Genomic DNA, 16,233 nt, shown 5'->3' on the forward strand with positions numbered 1-16,233 from the left:
TATGAAAGTTTGAGAGATTTTAGTAATGTCTTCAGCATGAGTCAAGACAGGCTATATGGAAAAGCCACTGGAAATGGCATAGGTGAGCCTATATATTGGGTGCAGTGGGGTGTCAGGGAATCAGGATGCCTGCACGAACAGTGTTGGCCAAGTTGATGTAGACTCAGATATGGCACCTGTCTTCTCACTCTCTGTGGGGGGAGGACTCAGCAAAGAAACAACAGCTTCTGCCAGCTCTTCGGTCTGGGAGAAAGTAGCCTGTCCAACACTTTCCCTGGAGCCAGATAATTCAGTTCTTCCCCGTATGTCCCTGACATGTTTTGAGCTGCCACCGCAGTGTTACAGCTCAGAGCTGGGGAGCCCAGGTAAGTCCCTGGACTGGCCTTATAAGCAGACAGCCTGGCTGGGACTCTAGAAGTCTTTGGTCTTATTGAGTGTTTTTTAATGATTACTTAATATAGCCTAAATACTATGCTTCATATAATCTAAGATGCTGATTTTTTTTTCACATTTTAACATTTCTGAAATTAGAATGTATCTTAAAAAATCATGCCAGACAAAAAGCAGTTGTCTGGTATGTGACATAGTTGTCATTGCCTTCTCATGTGAATCGAAACAAGCAGAAGGTTATTAGGACTTGAAAGTTCAGGAGATGACAGAGGAGAGCACTTTTGAGAATTGTCACAATTGTCAATAATTGTTGTTATTACAATTATTGTTACAATCATCAATATTGTTACTTTATCAATAATTTTAATGTAGCACAGAAGAGTTTACTTAGAAAAACAAATATATTGACAACTCACATCAAAATACCATACAAAAATGTCCAATTTTGAATATGGAGAAGTTTTACAAATACATTTTCTAATTTATATAACATACATATGTATAGAGGGGGAGGAGGAATTAAAAATCTCTGTGTAAAACAAAACTAAAAGTCCCTTTTAAGTAAGTATAAAATATCACATCTAAGTGATATTTGAAAAAGGCATGCCTTTTTAATAAAAGGCATGAGAAATAAAATAGAGGTATATCTTTGATACAAAGAGGGGACCCCTCAAAAAGAATTTATTTATAAAAATTCTGTATTTATTCTTACAGGCTTAAGCTTCAGTCACCTCCAAAGTACTCTCCATTTGATGCAATACACCTATTGAGATGTTTTTTTCTCTGTTCAAACAGTTCTTTAACTAATTGATTTTGATGCCTTTTAGTGCATCTGCCATTTTTGTTTCACCTCTTCCACATCCACAAATGTTTCCCTTTGAGGACATTTTTCATTGAGAAACCCCCCAAAAAAAATGTAGTTCAGGGTGAAATTGGTTGAAAAGGGAGGGTGGGGCATGGGGGCCATGCTATTTTGGTTGAAAAAACCCTGAATACCCAGTGCAGGTGTGCTTGTAAATCACCAGTCATGAAATGGGCAAACGCATTGAAAGAGGCTACAAAAAACATCACTGAAACTGAATGCAGCCTCTCACAACAACACCAGCTAGTACACTGATATAGATGGGTTCCTAGAACACTCACCAAGTGGGGGAAGGCTGTACTACAAGGGAGGCCTGCCCTCCAGAAGAGAATTCTGGTTTGAGGGATCATCCCTCATATAGTAGACACTTTGGGTCCCCATCCCCACAATCCCTTGACCTACATCTGATTTCCAGTGAGCTATAGTAATGGTTTCTGTGCTCATTGACAATGTCCAACCTAAAGATCCCAGGGTCTACTTTTGGATTAACCCAACCTAAGACAGATAGTATCCTGGACGTGATTAATTATCATCAATGAAATTAATGGTGATAATTAATTTTATCTTTTTTAAAAATTAATGATGATAATTAATTTTTATCTTTTTTTCTTTCCAAGGCCAAGATATATACAAAATATATAGTAAACTAAATATCTCTGAAAATTATCTCTTCAAATTACTTTGCTTGAAAAATTCCCATTAACATAAAAATATTAAAAACAGCTGCAATAATTTATCATTCTCACCCTTCTAAATGCCAAAAGTGTATTCAATCTCTGACATATGAATATATTATAAATGATATCTCCAATTAATGAAATGCAGGAGTGATAATAATTTAAAACACTTGAGTACAGTAATAGAATACAGATTTTAAAAGCACACTTATGTGTACTATAATCACACATGTTTCATCATGATAAGAAAATGCCTAAAATTGTGAGTCACTTGTAAAAGCATAAATTCCTTAGCATTGCACGTTTTCCTACCTACCTTTACCCTTTCATTGTGGCTAAACATGGAAATCAGAGACTTCTCCAGACATAGTTATAGTACATACATTTACCCCTAGTAACATGACAAAAAAACATGTGTTATGCCATTTTCACAATTTTGCTTAAACTAATATTAACTTCAACAAATTCCTTTTGCACATGTATCATGTTCAATGTAGTATGTGCTATAGAATCTTGTATAAAATAAGTAAGAAACAGTCATTATAAGCACCTATATTACCTATTGTAGGTAAATGGGATAAAATCAATAGAATGAAACTTTCAAAATATAAATAAATTGTTATTAAAATCTAAATGAATGCTCAGGGAAGGGAGAAACCACAACTGTTTCATAAACTAAGGAAACCTTCCTGAGGCTGTGACATTTCAGAAAAGGCAAAAAAAATGAGTAGATCTTAGCTGTAGGAGGAAGGAAGGCAGCTTGTGCTTGGAAGGTGAGCTGTGAGCAGGGACCCAAAGATGGTAACAGCATGCAGGATCAGCAAAGCAAAAGCTGCTCAGTGTGGCTAAGATGAAGTGAAAGACAGTGTGAAGTGGCTTTAGGACCTGTCCCAGAGACTCTGCATGTGACGGTGAGTGACTGGAATGCCAGAGATGGGCCACACTGCAGGTGAGTAGGAGGAATGCTAGGACAATGGAAGACAAACAGTGTCAAAGGGGGGGATTATGTGAAGAGGAGGAAGATGGTTATGTGAAATGCTACAGAAAAAAATAAAGCTAAACATCCCTGACAAAAGGCTACTGTCTTACAATGTCACTGTCCTCTGAGAGTACAACGAATCATGGAATTTTTAGTTCAGGTGATACAATAGTAAGAAACCACCAGTAAAGGAATATAAATCACTCTTGTAAGAAGTTTTGAGAAGGAAAAGGAAAACAGATTAACTCTGTACTTCCTGATTTCTTAGTATTTTGCTGATGAACGTTTTTGTTAAAAAGTACCAGTGCCCTTTTTAAAAAATAATAAGCAGCCCTGGCTGGTGTAGCTCAGTGGATCGAGCATGGGCTATGAACCAAAGGGTCACAGTTCGATCCCCAGTCAGGGCGCATGCCTGGGTTGTGGGCCGGGTCCCAAGTGGGGGCCAGGTGAGAGACAACCACACATTGATGTTTTTTCTCCCTCTCTTTCTCCTTCCCTTCCACTCTCTCTAAAAAAAATTAAAAAAATAACAAGCAATTATATCTCTCAGTTCTAACACAGTTTTACTGATGACAGAAAACAATTTGTGCTTTGCTTAGTAGTTATATCATTCTCCACCTCCCAGGACCCTATAAAACATGTAATTGTAGCTTCTTAAATGATAAAAGGAAAAAACAGTCAACAAATGATAGTAGTTAAATTTGACAAGTTTTCAAATTTACAACTGCTGAATATTTGGAATTTTCTTTTTAAATAACAAATTTAATAAAAGTTAATAACAAATAACCAAATAGATAGTAAAGGTCTATTATAGAAATAGAAGAATATAGAGATGAAAAGAATAAGACACTCATAATCTGAGAATCCGGAGAACACTTTTAACATGTTGAAGTGTAGCCTATCAGTTAGAGGAAAGAAGAAGAATGTGTAAGTTTCAGAATCCTACCTCTTTCTCCTAAACTAGTGATGTCATCTTGTGCAAATTACATAATTTCCTGAAGCCTCGGTTTATTTGTAAAAGAGGCAATTACATAGCGTGTTGTGTGAATTAAATGAATTATACACGCAAATTTCTTTGCCAAGACTTGGCACATACTATTCAATTAATATTAGTTACTCTGTTTATGAATGTGCATGTTTTAGTATACACGCACAGGTCACAGGAGAAAGGGGGATTGTATGGTAGAGATAGCCCATTAGACTACAAATATCTTTTTATTTGCACATTCATCAAGATGAAGGGGTTGTACCTTTTCTACAAGAAGCCGTAACATAAATATTTGAAGCTTAAGTTCCATATTGTCTCTTTAGCGGCTACTCGACTCTGCCATGTAGCATGAAGGCAGTCATTGATAACATTTATATGTATTCACATGACTGTTTTCTTTTTGAAAAAATATATTTTATTGATTATGCTATTACAGTTGTCCCATTTTCTCCCCTTCACTCCCCTCTGCCCTGCACACCCCCTCACACCCACATCCCCCCCTTCTAGTTCATGTCTATGGGTCGTACAAGTTCTTTGGCTTCCACATTTCTTGTACTATTCTTACCCTCCCCCTGTCTATTTTCTACCTACCATCTACACTACTTATTCTCTGTACCTTTGCTCCTTCTCTCCCCCTCCTACTCTCCTGTTTGATAACCCTCCATACGATCTCCATTTCTGTGTTATTGTTCCTGTTCAGTTGTTTGCTTACTTTGCTTTTGTTTCTGTTTTAGTTGTGGTTTTTAATGATTGCGAGTTTGCTGTCATTTTACTATTCATATTTCCTATTTTCCTTTTCTTGGAATACATCCCTTTAACATTTCCTATAATAAGGGCTTGGTGATGCACTCCTTTAACTTGACTTTATCTGAAAAACACTTTGTCTACCCTTCTATTCTAAATGAAAGCTTTGCTGGATAGAGCGATCTTGGATGTAGGTCCTTGCCTTTCATGACTTGGAATACTTCTTTCCAGCCCCTTCATGACTGTACGGTCTCTTTTGAGAAACCAGCTGAAAGTCTAATGGGAACTCCTTTGTAGGTGACTGTTATCTTATCTTACCTTATCTTAGGTGACTGTTACCCTTATTTCTCTTGCTGCTTCTAGGATTCTCCTCTTCATTTTAATTTTGGCTAATGTAATTATGATGTGCCGTGGTGTGTTCCTCCTTGGGTCCAAATCCTTTGAGACTCCCTGAGCTTCCTGGACTCCTGGAAGTCTATTTCCTTTGCCAGAATGAGGAAGTTCTATTTAATTATTTGTTCAAATAAGTTTTCCACTTGTTGCTCTTCCTCTTCCCTTCTGGTACCCCTATAATTCGGATGTTGGAATGTTTAAAGGTGTCCTGGAGGTTCCTAAGCTTCTCCTCATTTGTTTGACTTCTTGTTTCTTCATTCTTTTCTGATCAAATATTTCTTTCTTCCTTCTGGTCCACTCCCTTGATTTGAGTCCCAGTTTCCTCCCCATCACTATCAGTTCCCTGTACATTTTCCATTATTTCACTTAGCGTAGCCTTCATTTTTTCCTAATCTGTGACCAAATTCAACCAATTCTGTGGGCATCCTGATTACCAGTGTTTTGAACTGTGCATTTGATAGGTTGGCTATCTGTTCATTTCTTGGTTGTATTTTTTCTGGAGCTTTCATCTATTCTTTTATTTATGCCATTTTTGTTGTCTTGGCATGCCTGTTAAGTAGTGAGGGGTAGAATCTTAGGTGTTCACCCAGGCAGGATTAACCACTTTGCTGTGTTGTGACACTGTATGTTGGGGAGGGGTCCAAGAGGGAACAATGCAACCTGCTTGGCTCTCGGCTGCTGTCAGTCACTTCTCTCCACTTGCCACAAGAAAATTGGGCCCTTCTGGTGCTGATTCCCATGTGGATGGATGTGTGTACGTCCTGGGACACTGTGGGCCTCTCCAGTGAACTCTCCTGTGAGGTTGGGAGTTTTTCCTGCTGCCTTAACCCTCACAGGTGTTTTAAATCAGTGGTTTGAGGCTGTATTTCCCCAAGCTGGGGCCCGGGGTTGCTCAGTCTGTCCCGCTCCCCAGTTGTTTCTCCCAGTTTATCTTCACATGAATGTGTGAGATCATCCAGTCAGCAATCCACCACCTAGTTGAATCTGCCCTGCTGCCCTGTGGGCCAGCTGCAGCCCTGCACACCCAGGTCCTCCAGCCCTGCCTTGCTGTGAGTCCTCTCTGCTCAGCTGCCTATCTCCTCCCTTCCTACCATCTGGATAGATGTTTCTTCTTTAACTCCTTGGTTGTCAGACTTCCATACAGTTCTATTTTTTTCTGTCAGTTCTGATTGTTCTTTGTTTTAAAATTGTTGTCCTTTTGGTTGTGCGAGGAGGTGCAGTGTGTCCACCTACGCCTCCATCTTGGCTGTCACATGACTGTTTTCAATAAAACTTTATTTTAAAAAGCCAGCCATAGGCCTATTTGGTCCACAGGCTACAGTTTGCTAATCTCTGATCTGGAACTTCATTTTACGGCTGTGCAATATAATATAATATAAACTTTATTTAGTCAACATCCAAATCTTGGATACTTAGATTTCTCCCCCAAAATTTGCTTTCAGCTTTCACAAACAATGCCCATTCTAGAGTATTTCTTTATGTTAAGTATGTATTATCTTTAGGTTAATTCTTACATACATGTGAACTCTTTTTATTATGCATGCCTTTCCATCCAGAAAATTTGTACCACAGTGTCTGAGAGGACACTTTCCAAATACCTTTTTGTAAATGAACATTTTAAGAGGGGGATGTGTTTAGATATTCTATTTTTTTTTAATTTTTCATCATTTAGTTGTTTAATATAAAAGGAATAGTTATTGTTCATTTTAATTTTGAATTTAAGTGCTATTCAAAAAGGTGAAGTCATCTTCAAAAAATCAGAATTATCTTCTGGAGGGTGGCCTCCTTGTAGTATAGGCTTCCCCACCCGGTGAGTGGTCTAGGAAGTCACATGTATCCACGCACCATCTGTTGCTATTTTGAGATGTTGAATTTGGCTTCAGTGATTTTTTTTCAAAAGATCTTAATACTCATTTACCCATTCCATGATGGATGAGTTACGGAATCACCTGCCCACACTGTGCTGGGTGTTTAGTAGTTTTTTACTAAAAAAGAGTGTGAAGCTCATGCCCCACCCTCCATATTTACCAATCTCACCCTGAGTGACTTTTTTTTGGTTTCCCCAGATAAAAAAATTCCTCAAAGAGAAAACTTTTGCAGGTGTGGATGAGGTGGAAAAACCAAACAAACAAATAAAAAAATAGCAGAAGCACTAAATGCATCAAAATCAATAAGTTTAAAAATTGTTTTGAACAGTGGAAAAACATTTTGATAGGTGTGTTACACCAGATACAGAGTACTTTGAAGATGACTGAAATTTGAACATGTAAGAATAGAATAAATACACAAATTTTATTAAAAATTACAGTTTTGGGGAGTCAAAAAAATTCTGGAGTTTACTGTGTATATATGACACAGACGTGGACAGCAGTATGGTAAGAGCAAGAGAGAAAGAGGGTTGGTGGAGGTAGAAGTGGGCAAAGGGGATTAATGGGGGTGGAAAGAGACTTGGTTATGGGTGGTGAGCACACAGTATAGTGGGCAGGTGATGTTTTATTCAGATGTAGATTTGAAACCTCCGTGGTTTTATTAACCAATGTTATCTCAATAAATTCAATTAAATAGATGATAGATAGTAGATAAATAGATAGATAGATAATTTCTGTTTATTTCTAGGGGAAATTTCTCATTACTAATTATTATTAAAATTAAAAGTAGAAGAACAACAAAAATCATTCAAAACCCTACTTTCCCAAGTTGGAATGTTTTTTCTAAGAAAGTGTGTCTTTGTGTTGACACCATTTGTAAATTTGACACATAGATCTGTGCCTGAAACATGATAGCTAATGTCTGCCAAAGGAATAAATAACATTCATTTTAGTGAACATTTGGAAAATATTGGTTGACTCATTTTCAAAACATTTCATTATACACTACAAAACAATATTCACACTATTGCAACTAATCACATCAGAAAATCCTTTAATGTTGAAAAGCTCTATAGCACAGGGTGCCAGAAGTATATTGTCTAAAATTCTAATTTTCACTTGAAAGTTTAAATGTTATCATTGGTAAGAAAAAAAAAAGTCAGTTGTTTTCCTTGAAAGGACAGGTGTACTTTGTTCATTTTTTTAATTTTACAGAAATGTCTGCCACATGCCCAATGATGCCTAACAGTCATCTTTTCAAATAAAAATTGTGTCCAGTGGAAAAAATAGTAAGTTTGATGGCAGCTCAGTCACAGTTGTGCTTTTCCTCAATACAGACATTGCACTTCACTGTACAGCAAAAGGCTCTATGTGTACTTATTCTGTCACACAGAATGGTTAAAATTCTTGTGTCCCCTCAGCATTGAGATTTAACAACTTCTTCTGAAGTGAAAATATTCCTTTTCTATGGCTGCATGGTGCTCATGAAAACAATAACAAATTCAGTTTGGCACAAATGTAGTGTTTACCTACCATAGCTCTCATATCACCAGTGCGATGCCAACACAGAGAAAAAGGGCAAACAATACATTAGCATTATTATGGAATAGTTTATGGAAAACTATTAGGAATAGTTTTTACCTAATAGATCACCTGGTTGTTTATATGGAACCCCACAGGTCTAGGGAGCATTCTGTGAGAATTACTGTGGTAGACTGAACAACCCTTTTATTAATATTCCTATAGTACACTAAAAAATTGGTTTTCCAGGGAACGCATGTTGAGAAAATTGGTGAGGTCCCAGAGAAAAATCTCATTGTAAAAAAAACAACAACAAAAAAAACCCCAGAGCATTAATAACTTGACTCCCTTGTTCCAGAGGGTTATCCATTTAAATTTCCTCTTTAGTACTCCCTGAGTACTTGGGGAGAATTGGCAACATAAACAAACCCTTACTCAAAGATCTTTAATTTAGGATCCTAACAACTTATCCATTTGCACATATCTACTTTATGTATTTGGGGAAATTTGTGTTGCTTTGTTTTCCAAAATTTACAGAAGAAAAATCAAGAGTACTAGTAACACTTGCCACATTAATATCCCAAATGCAATTTTGTCTTAGATTGTTTATGAGTAAGTTTTATCTTGACCAAGAAAACTCTTATTTATAAAAGAACACTTTTTAGAAGGACAGACGTTATTCTACTTACTCCTTTTGTTAGAGTGGAAGCTAAGAAATGCTCTGAAAAATTTGTACCAAAAATGGTAGCCATTCATCTGTCACTCATTTGCCCTCACAGGGAACCAATGCCATCTCAGTCCCTTGACACTTTAAACAAGGGACATGTTCTAACATGAGAGAGGTGGATGAAAGTTAACATTCACATACTGTTTGGAGGTTGCAAAATGGAGGAAATAAAGGACTTCCCATCTCATCGTAACTAAACATATGAAATCGTAGCATGTCCTAAGAATAGTAGATCTTAAAATAATGAAACTTTTCGGAATTGGGAAAGCTTATAAGCAAAAATGTCATTTTTTTAGTGGCAATGCTTTCAAGGTGAAATCTTAAATATGAAATTTGTTCAAGTTAATAATTAAATTTATTTCATAGTTCAAGGGTGTTACTCCTAGTTAAAATTTTGATAATGTGTTTTATTTTTGTTCCCAAGTAAACAAGCATCATAGATAAGTATAAACATATCTATTGTTTCTTCATTTCTAAAGAGTTGCTTCTCACATTTTAAGGAAAATGTAGATTGAGTAGTTTGGAGAATTCCAGAAGAACACACACAATATATACTTTTTGCCTAGGGACCAGGTCACCAACTTTTGTTTATTTAAGTGAATTTAATGTGTACTTCATGATAGTTTCAGGTAAAATAACTCTAACCAGCTTAACGGTCAGTGTCTTCACCAGAGATTGCTTGGTAGCCCATACAGCCTGTTTCCAAATTCTTACTGCTACTGCAAAATACTCCTTTGTCATTTAAATGGTTCTATCCTGGAATCACCATCATCTTTTCTTTGGGGAGATTTTCTCTGATAATCCGAATTAACCCAAATATTTATGCTTCTGTTTATGTAGCTAAATGTGTGTGTATCTGTGTATGCAAATCAGAGTCAGCCAGCTGCATTCATTGGAGGCAGAAATCTGAGTTTACTTTACAATCTAGGACTGGAACTTCTCTAGCATTAAGAGCAATGATTTTCAAATGCAAAGGAAGTGGAGCCAGGAAACCATTAGTGGGTAAGTAAATTAACTTAGTGGATCCTAACCACATTTATAATGTGAAATAAAATGTATTAAAGGAACCTTGACGGGTGTAGGTCAGTGGTTTGAGCGTGGGCCTGCAAACCAAAATGGTTGCTGGTTCGATTCCCAGTCTGGGCACATGCCTGGATTGCAGGCCAGGTCCCTAGCTGGGAGCATATGAGAGACAACCACACACTGATGTTTCTCTCCCTCTCTTTCTCCTTCCTTTACCCTCCCCTTCCCCATCTCTCGAGTAAATAAATAAATAAACTAATTAATTAATTAAAGAATTTGAAACATCCTTTAAAAACCACTGTTCTAAGGGACCACTTAAGCAGTCTTTTCAGTAACATAGAACTAGGAAAAGGTATTCATATCCCAGAATTAGTTAGTAATAGACCCTTTTTATGTCTGTCTCTCATTTACATGCAAAGTCCTAGGAAAGGAGGTAAACACATTGTATGATGTCATTCTGTGCTGGACATGACAAAACTCTAAATTCTGTTTCTTAAGTTAGGGGTGGCTATAAGCCCCGTGACAAAATAAGATGATAAAGAACAAAAACTAAAATCAAATAAAGGAAGTAAGGACAAAAACTAAAGACTATTAAATTTGGTTCAAGAAGGAAAGGAAAAAAAAGCCTGAGTGCACGACTTTGGACCTGGCACTGTGCTCTGCTCATTGACAACAGCGCAGGTATAACCATTATGTAAGTGCAGCTTATTCCAGAGTGGATGGCATAGACACTGAATAACTAAAAAAACAAAATAGTAACATTTGCATAAAGAAAAATAAAGAAGTAAGAGGATAGTGGGAGGGATAGGTGTTATATTGGTAGTTTGGCTTGGTCTTTCCAATGAAGTGATATTTAAGCCAAAATTTTGAAATACGTAAAATAAAACAAAAAAAATTGGAAAAAGGTAGATTGTTTCGGGTTGAAAGGAATGTATGGGTAAAGGCACTGAGTTCACAAGACAGAGGTAGGGCAAGCAAAATGAGACAAGCATGATGGACACTTGGTGGGCAAGATGGGAATGCCTGGAAGGTCGATGGTCGAAAGGCCATTCATTCAATACATATTTACTGAGTTTTGTGCCAAGAAGTGTTCTAAGCGTAAGGGATAACGCACTAAGCCAAAGGATCTAGTTCCTAAGGCGTTTCTGATATATATGGATATAACATAAAAACAAAAGAAAGTAAATTATAATTTCAAAGTGTAGTAATTGTTTTTAAGGAAATAAAGCAAATTCTAAAGATAGAGGGCAACTGGGCTTTACTTAAGAAAGTTTGTTTAGCCCTGGCCAGTGTGGCTCACTTGGTTAGAACGTTGTCCCATAGATCTAAATGTCGTGGGTTGAATTCCTGTTCAGGACATGTACTTAGGTTGTGGGTACAATCCCCATTTGGAATGCGTTTGAGAAGGAAACCAACTGATGTTTCTTTCTCACACTGATGTTTCTCTCACACGCTTTCTCTCAAGCAATGAAAAAATGCCCTAGGTGAGGATTAAAAAATTTTTAAAAACCCAGAAAGTTGTTTAGACAGGTCATTCTATGAAGGTATGTTTAAAGAGAGACACAAATTGAAGGGTTTATCTATGAATATATCTATGAAAAGAGTACTCATGACATCGAGTACAGAAATTACAAAGGATACAAGTACAGCATCATTTGAGGGGCAACAGGTAGGCTAGTGTGGTTGGACTTTACATGACAACCAGAACATCCAAATCAGGCATGGCCCCAGGGGTCATAGCAAGACTTGGATTTTAGGTTCAAGGTGTCTGGATGTTCCTGGATCACTTTAAGCAGAACAGTGAAATAATCTGATTTATTTCTTAAAAGAATCACTCAAATTACAAGGTTGAGGGTGTACTGAAAGGAAGTACATAATCTGGTCAACAGATGACAGCAGCTTAGACCATGGTGAGAGTGTGGAGATTAGAATAAGTGGTCAGACTGGGTATATATTTTAGATACATAGGAGGTAAGATTTTTTTTGACATAGTGAGAGATAGAATAAGTGGTTATCACCTAAATTTTAGACTGAGTGGGGAAGATAGAAATAATTAGTTACAATGTCATATTAGATGAACACTGAAAATTATTCCTTAAACTTGATAAAGAAGTCATTATTGATAGAAAAAATCAATTTTTATTGCTTTTTAATTACAAATTTTATTATTAATGTACTCTTAGACAGAAAGTGAAAACAAGGCTGTTAAATGCTGGCTGACTCATAAGTAAAGGCCAATTCATTTAACTATGTATAAGGCTAAAGAAAAAGTCAACGATATAGATTGTGGGTTAAATATAACTTCCCATAGCAAACATATTTACACTATAAATGCACAAAATATTTTACAGGACATATTTTAACAAAAGTTACTTGTTGTAACTAATCTTAAAAGTTTTAATGCTTATATTCATAGTCTACAGAAACATTAAAATAACCCTTTCAGAATTATTTAAAGTTCTATGTTTTCCTTAGCAAACATACTTAGAAATTCAACTCTATGAAGATGTAAGAAATACACATTTAACTCCAAATTTAAAGAAAAAAATCTTTCTAATATCTTCATTGCTAATTTTTTATTGTCTGTTTAGTCCAAATATATAGGCTAAGTAATGATTTTGTCTGCCACAAGCATCTGTGTTATCTTTCAAGTTCTTTTCCAGATTCCTCAAAGAAATGTTAACTGAAATCTGTTTGTAGTTTCAATTGTAATTCCTAGTCCAGGATAAATTAATGTCACAGAATTTATATAAATTCTTTTCCATATCAGGGAACTCATCAAGAAAAGTTTCAAGGGAGCAAGGGGAGGAAAAGCCTATTGAAGAGGGATCTAAAGAAATGGGAGGAGAGGAGTTAGAGTCAAGGATTACTCACATCTTTTGAAGAGTTTTACTTTCAGGAGGAGCAAAGGGAATGTGGAATCAATGGATTTTATGGTGTCGATGTTGTTTGTCTTTGCTTTTTAAGATGAAAATATGACAACTCCTCCATGGGGATAATCATGTGGAGGGGATACAAGACGAAGACTGAGTGGCTTCATGGAACAAAGTCCTGGCACAGGTGGGCAGGGTGGGTTCCAGGGGATAACAGGTGGGTTTATTAGTCACACAGCTATTTATACTTGATTAAACAAGACTTTGTAGAACAGGATAAGGAATTTGAATTTAATGGACCAAAAATCAGGTCAAATTTTAGAAATTAATCAGAAAGTATAATGCCACTTTTGAAAGATTTAAATTATAATGTAGCTTTTTGGTAATCACTAGTTCCAGACTGTCATAACAATATAACAACAATGGGAGTGGTTGAGAGAGCAGAAGTAAATGCCTATGAAATGGAGAAATAAAGAAAATGAGCCCTGGCTGGCGTAGCTCAGTGGATTGAATGCGAGCCTTATAAACCAGAGGATTGCGGTTCAATTCCCAGTCAGGGCACATGCCTGGGTTGCAGGCTGGTTCCCAGCAGGGGACACACAAGAGGCAACTATACATCGGTATTTCTCTCCCTCTCTCCTTCCCTTCCCCTCTATAAGATAAATAAATAAAATCTTAAAAAAAAAGAAAATGAAGACTTGGTAGTGGATGGGCCAACAACATGGATGTTGATATTTCCAAGAATGAAGTTGCCTAGGTAGGAAGAACAGGTTTACAAGACAAAAACTTATTAATGAGTGAAATAACAATGATCTTTGGAAGGTTGAAAGGTTAAGAGACTCAGTTGCCATATAAACCTCAATCTGACTGATACATTTTAGGATAGAAAAAGATGGAATATTACAGAAGACTTCTCTGGTTCTGAAAGTAAGGGTTGAACTTTGCAAAACAAAAGCCAGAGGGTTTTACCCTACTACATGTACAGTAGGGTAAAAGATTTGCAACCTGGGTGAGCAGATTGGAACACCTCTGTACTGTAGTTGGAGACCTGGAACAGCAGGAGCATGAGCTCATAAGTGGGGCAGAGTCTACAGAACCTTCCAATGCCTGATTTTAATGATTAATAGGCATTACAGCGAAAATCAAGTTTTGTGAGAGAAAGTGTAAAACTGGAAATTTTTGCATGAATGGAAATCTCACAAGGGAAACACTTTCTTCTTCTTACTAGAGCAAATGATATCTTTAATTAAATCTAAATAAATGAGAGTATTTCTACTTTTTGTATAGCATGTTAAAACTCTTACGTATGGATATGTACATATAAATTACCTAAAACAGCCTTAACTATCAGCAATCCTCAGCAACTACATGTCTTTGTCAGACAGAAGCATATCAATGCTGTGCCAAGTAAAACAATCAAATATTCACCTCATTGCCTGTCATGCCATTCATCAACGTGCCATTCATTATTTTCATTTTTATTGGTGTATCTTAAAGAAATATCCCAATTGATGCTTTTGATTTTATTTCCTCAAGGCTTAGGGATTACTTATTTCAATTTAAATTGTTACTAAGAATATTTGTCACTTGTACTTTATTATTCATGTTGTCTTGGTACATCTTGGGGGAAAACTACATTATGCATCTGCTGTGAACTGCTATTCTAATTTCCAGAGAATAACTTTTTTTTTTGCTATATTTTGACACACATATCCCACATACTTTATTTTGGGATGTTTTGCTATTTCATAATCAGTAACATAATAGTTCCAAATTGAACATAACCTCAACATTTATCAAGAATGATACTTAAATTTAAAATATGACTCCCCCCTCCATTAGAAGAACAATGCTATTAATCTTGCTGGCTTCTAATGTGAGAATTTAAAATTGATTTTAACAGTCTGGACATGTGTGAAGTAGATATAAATTTACAGCTTTGAAGGAGAATTTTATTGGAGAATCAAAACTTTGCTCAGTGTCATCCAGTTGGTGGTACGATAATCAACCAAGAGGACAGAGCTGACGATTTTCAGAGTACTTTGTTTCCCTTAGGAAGCAGATTTTGCCTCTGCAAACATATAAAGGTTGGTTCTCATATTTTCTTATATTATTGTTTAAACTCATGTGTCTGATTTTTCTACATAACAGGAACAATTTGCATCTCTAACAAGCTTCCTGTCACTCACTTGCAGAAGATGCAATAAATCCCTCCCCTCACCCTCTAATTTTACAATTAATCAATCATGTTGTGTTGAGCAGCTAAAGATCAAGAAGCCAAGCAAGAGAGGGTAGATCACAATACAGGGACTCAGGAGAGCTAGTGCTTGGCTATTCATTTTTCGGAGCTTATTTTCTGACATGTTGCCTTTAACATTTTAGAAGGGCAGAGCCAAGTCTCTGGCCCATGACTCAGAACCCAGATGGGGCTTCTGCTCCTCTTTTGTCAGACATAATCTGTCTCCTATTTTCCTGCTGTTCTATTCCCTGGATTCACGTGTGACATTATCCAGTCTTCCTCTCTGGCTCACCCATTTGGATGTAATCTGTTGCCCTGACAGTTGAGATCCTCAAATTCTCCCAGTTCCCCTATAGTTTGCCTTCCTTGGCAATAACTCAGTTGGAACAATACTGACTTCACTCTTGGCCTCTTCACTTGGCAAACTTGAGTTTCCTGCTTTCTATAGATGGCTTTTCTGAAATGTAATCCTGGCTTGAGTTGCAGACTTCGTGTTTGTAATTATCTGAGGGCTGTGCTCTCAGGAAGGTACGCTACTGACAAACCACGCAGCAGTCCAGTGCCTCTACAGCTGACACAGTCCTTTCTTCTGGGCCAAACCTGTCAGGATGTGATCCAATGCCTGCCATCTAGAGAGTGTAAAGAACAACTTTACAAGATTTTTTGTGAATTTAATTCAGAATTTATATGCTGTTTGACGGACAAATCAGAAATTCTTTTGAAACCTTTAGTAGTGTGTATGTGCACCATACCAGTTTGTAATAATCCCTGCATCTCTCTGCTTCCTTTCTCCGCACCCGCCCTTCCAACTCTGCTGTCCATGCCTTTTCAGTAAAATTGTTTTCCACAGGCTACTAATAATGGCTTCTTAAAAAACTATAACCAAAGGCTTGTAGTTTATACTTGACCTCTCAGAGGTGTCTAGCAATACCAGCCATTCTCTCTGCTA

This window comes from Sturnira hondurensis, unplaced genomic scaffold (genome assembly GCF_014824575.4).
Source record: "Sturnira hondurensis isolate 20B ecotype Veracruz unplaced genomic scaffold, ASM1482457v3 Scaffold0016462, whole genome shotgun sequence".
In the NCBI taxonomy this organism is placed as follows: domain Eukaryota; kingdom Metazoa; phylum Chordata; class Mammalia; order Chiroptera; family Phyllostomidae; genus Sturnira; species Sturnira hondurensis.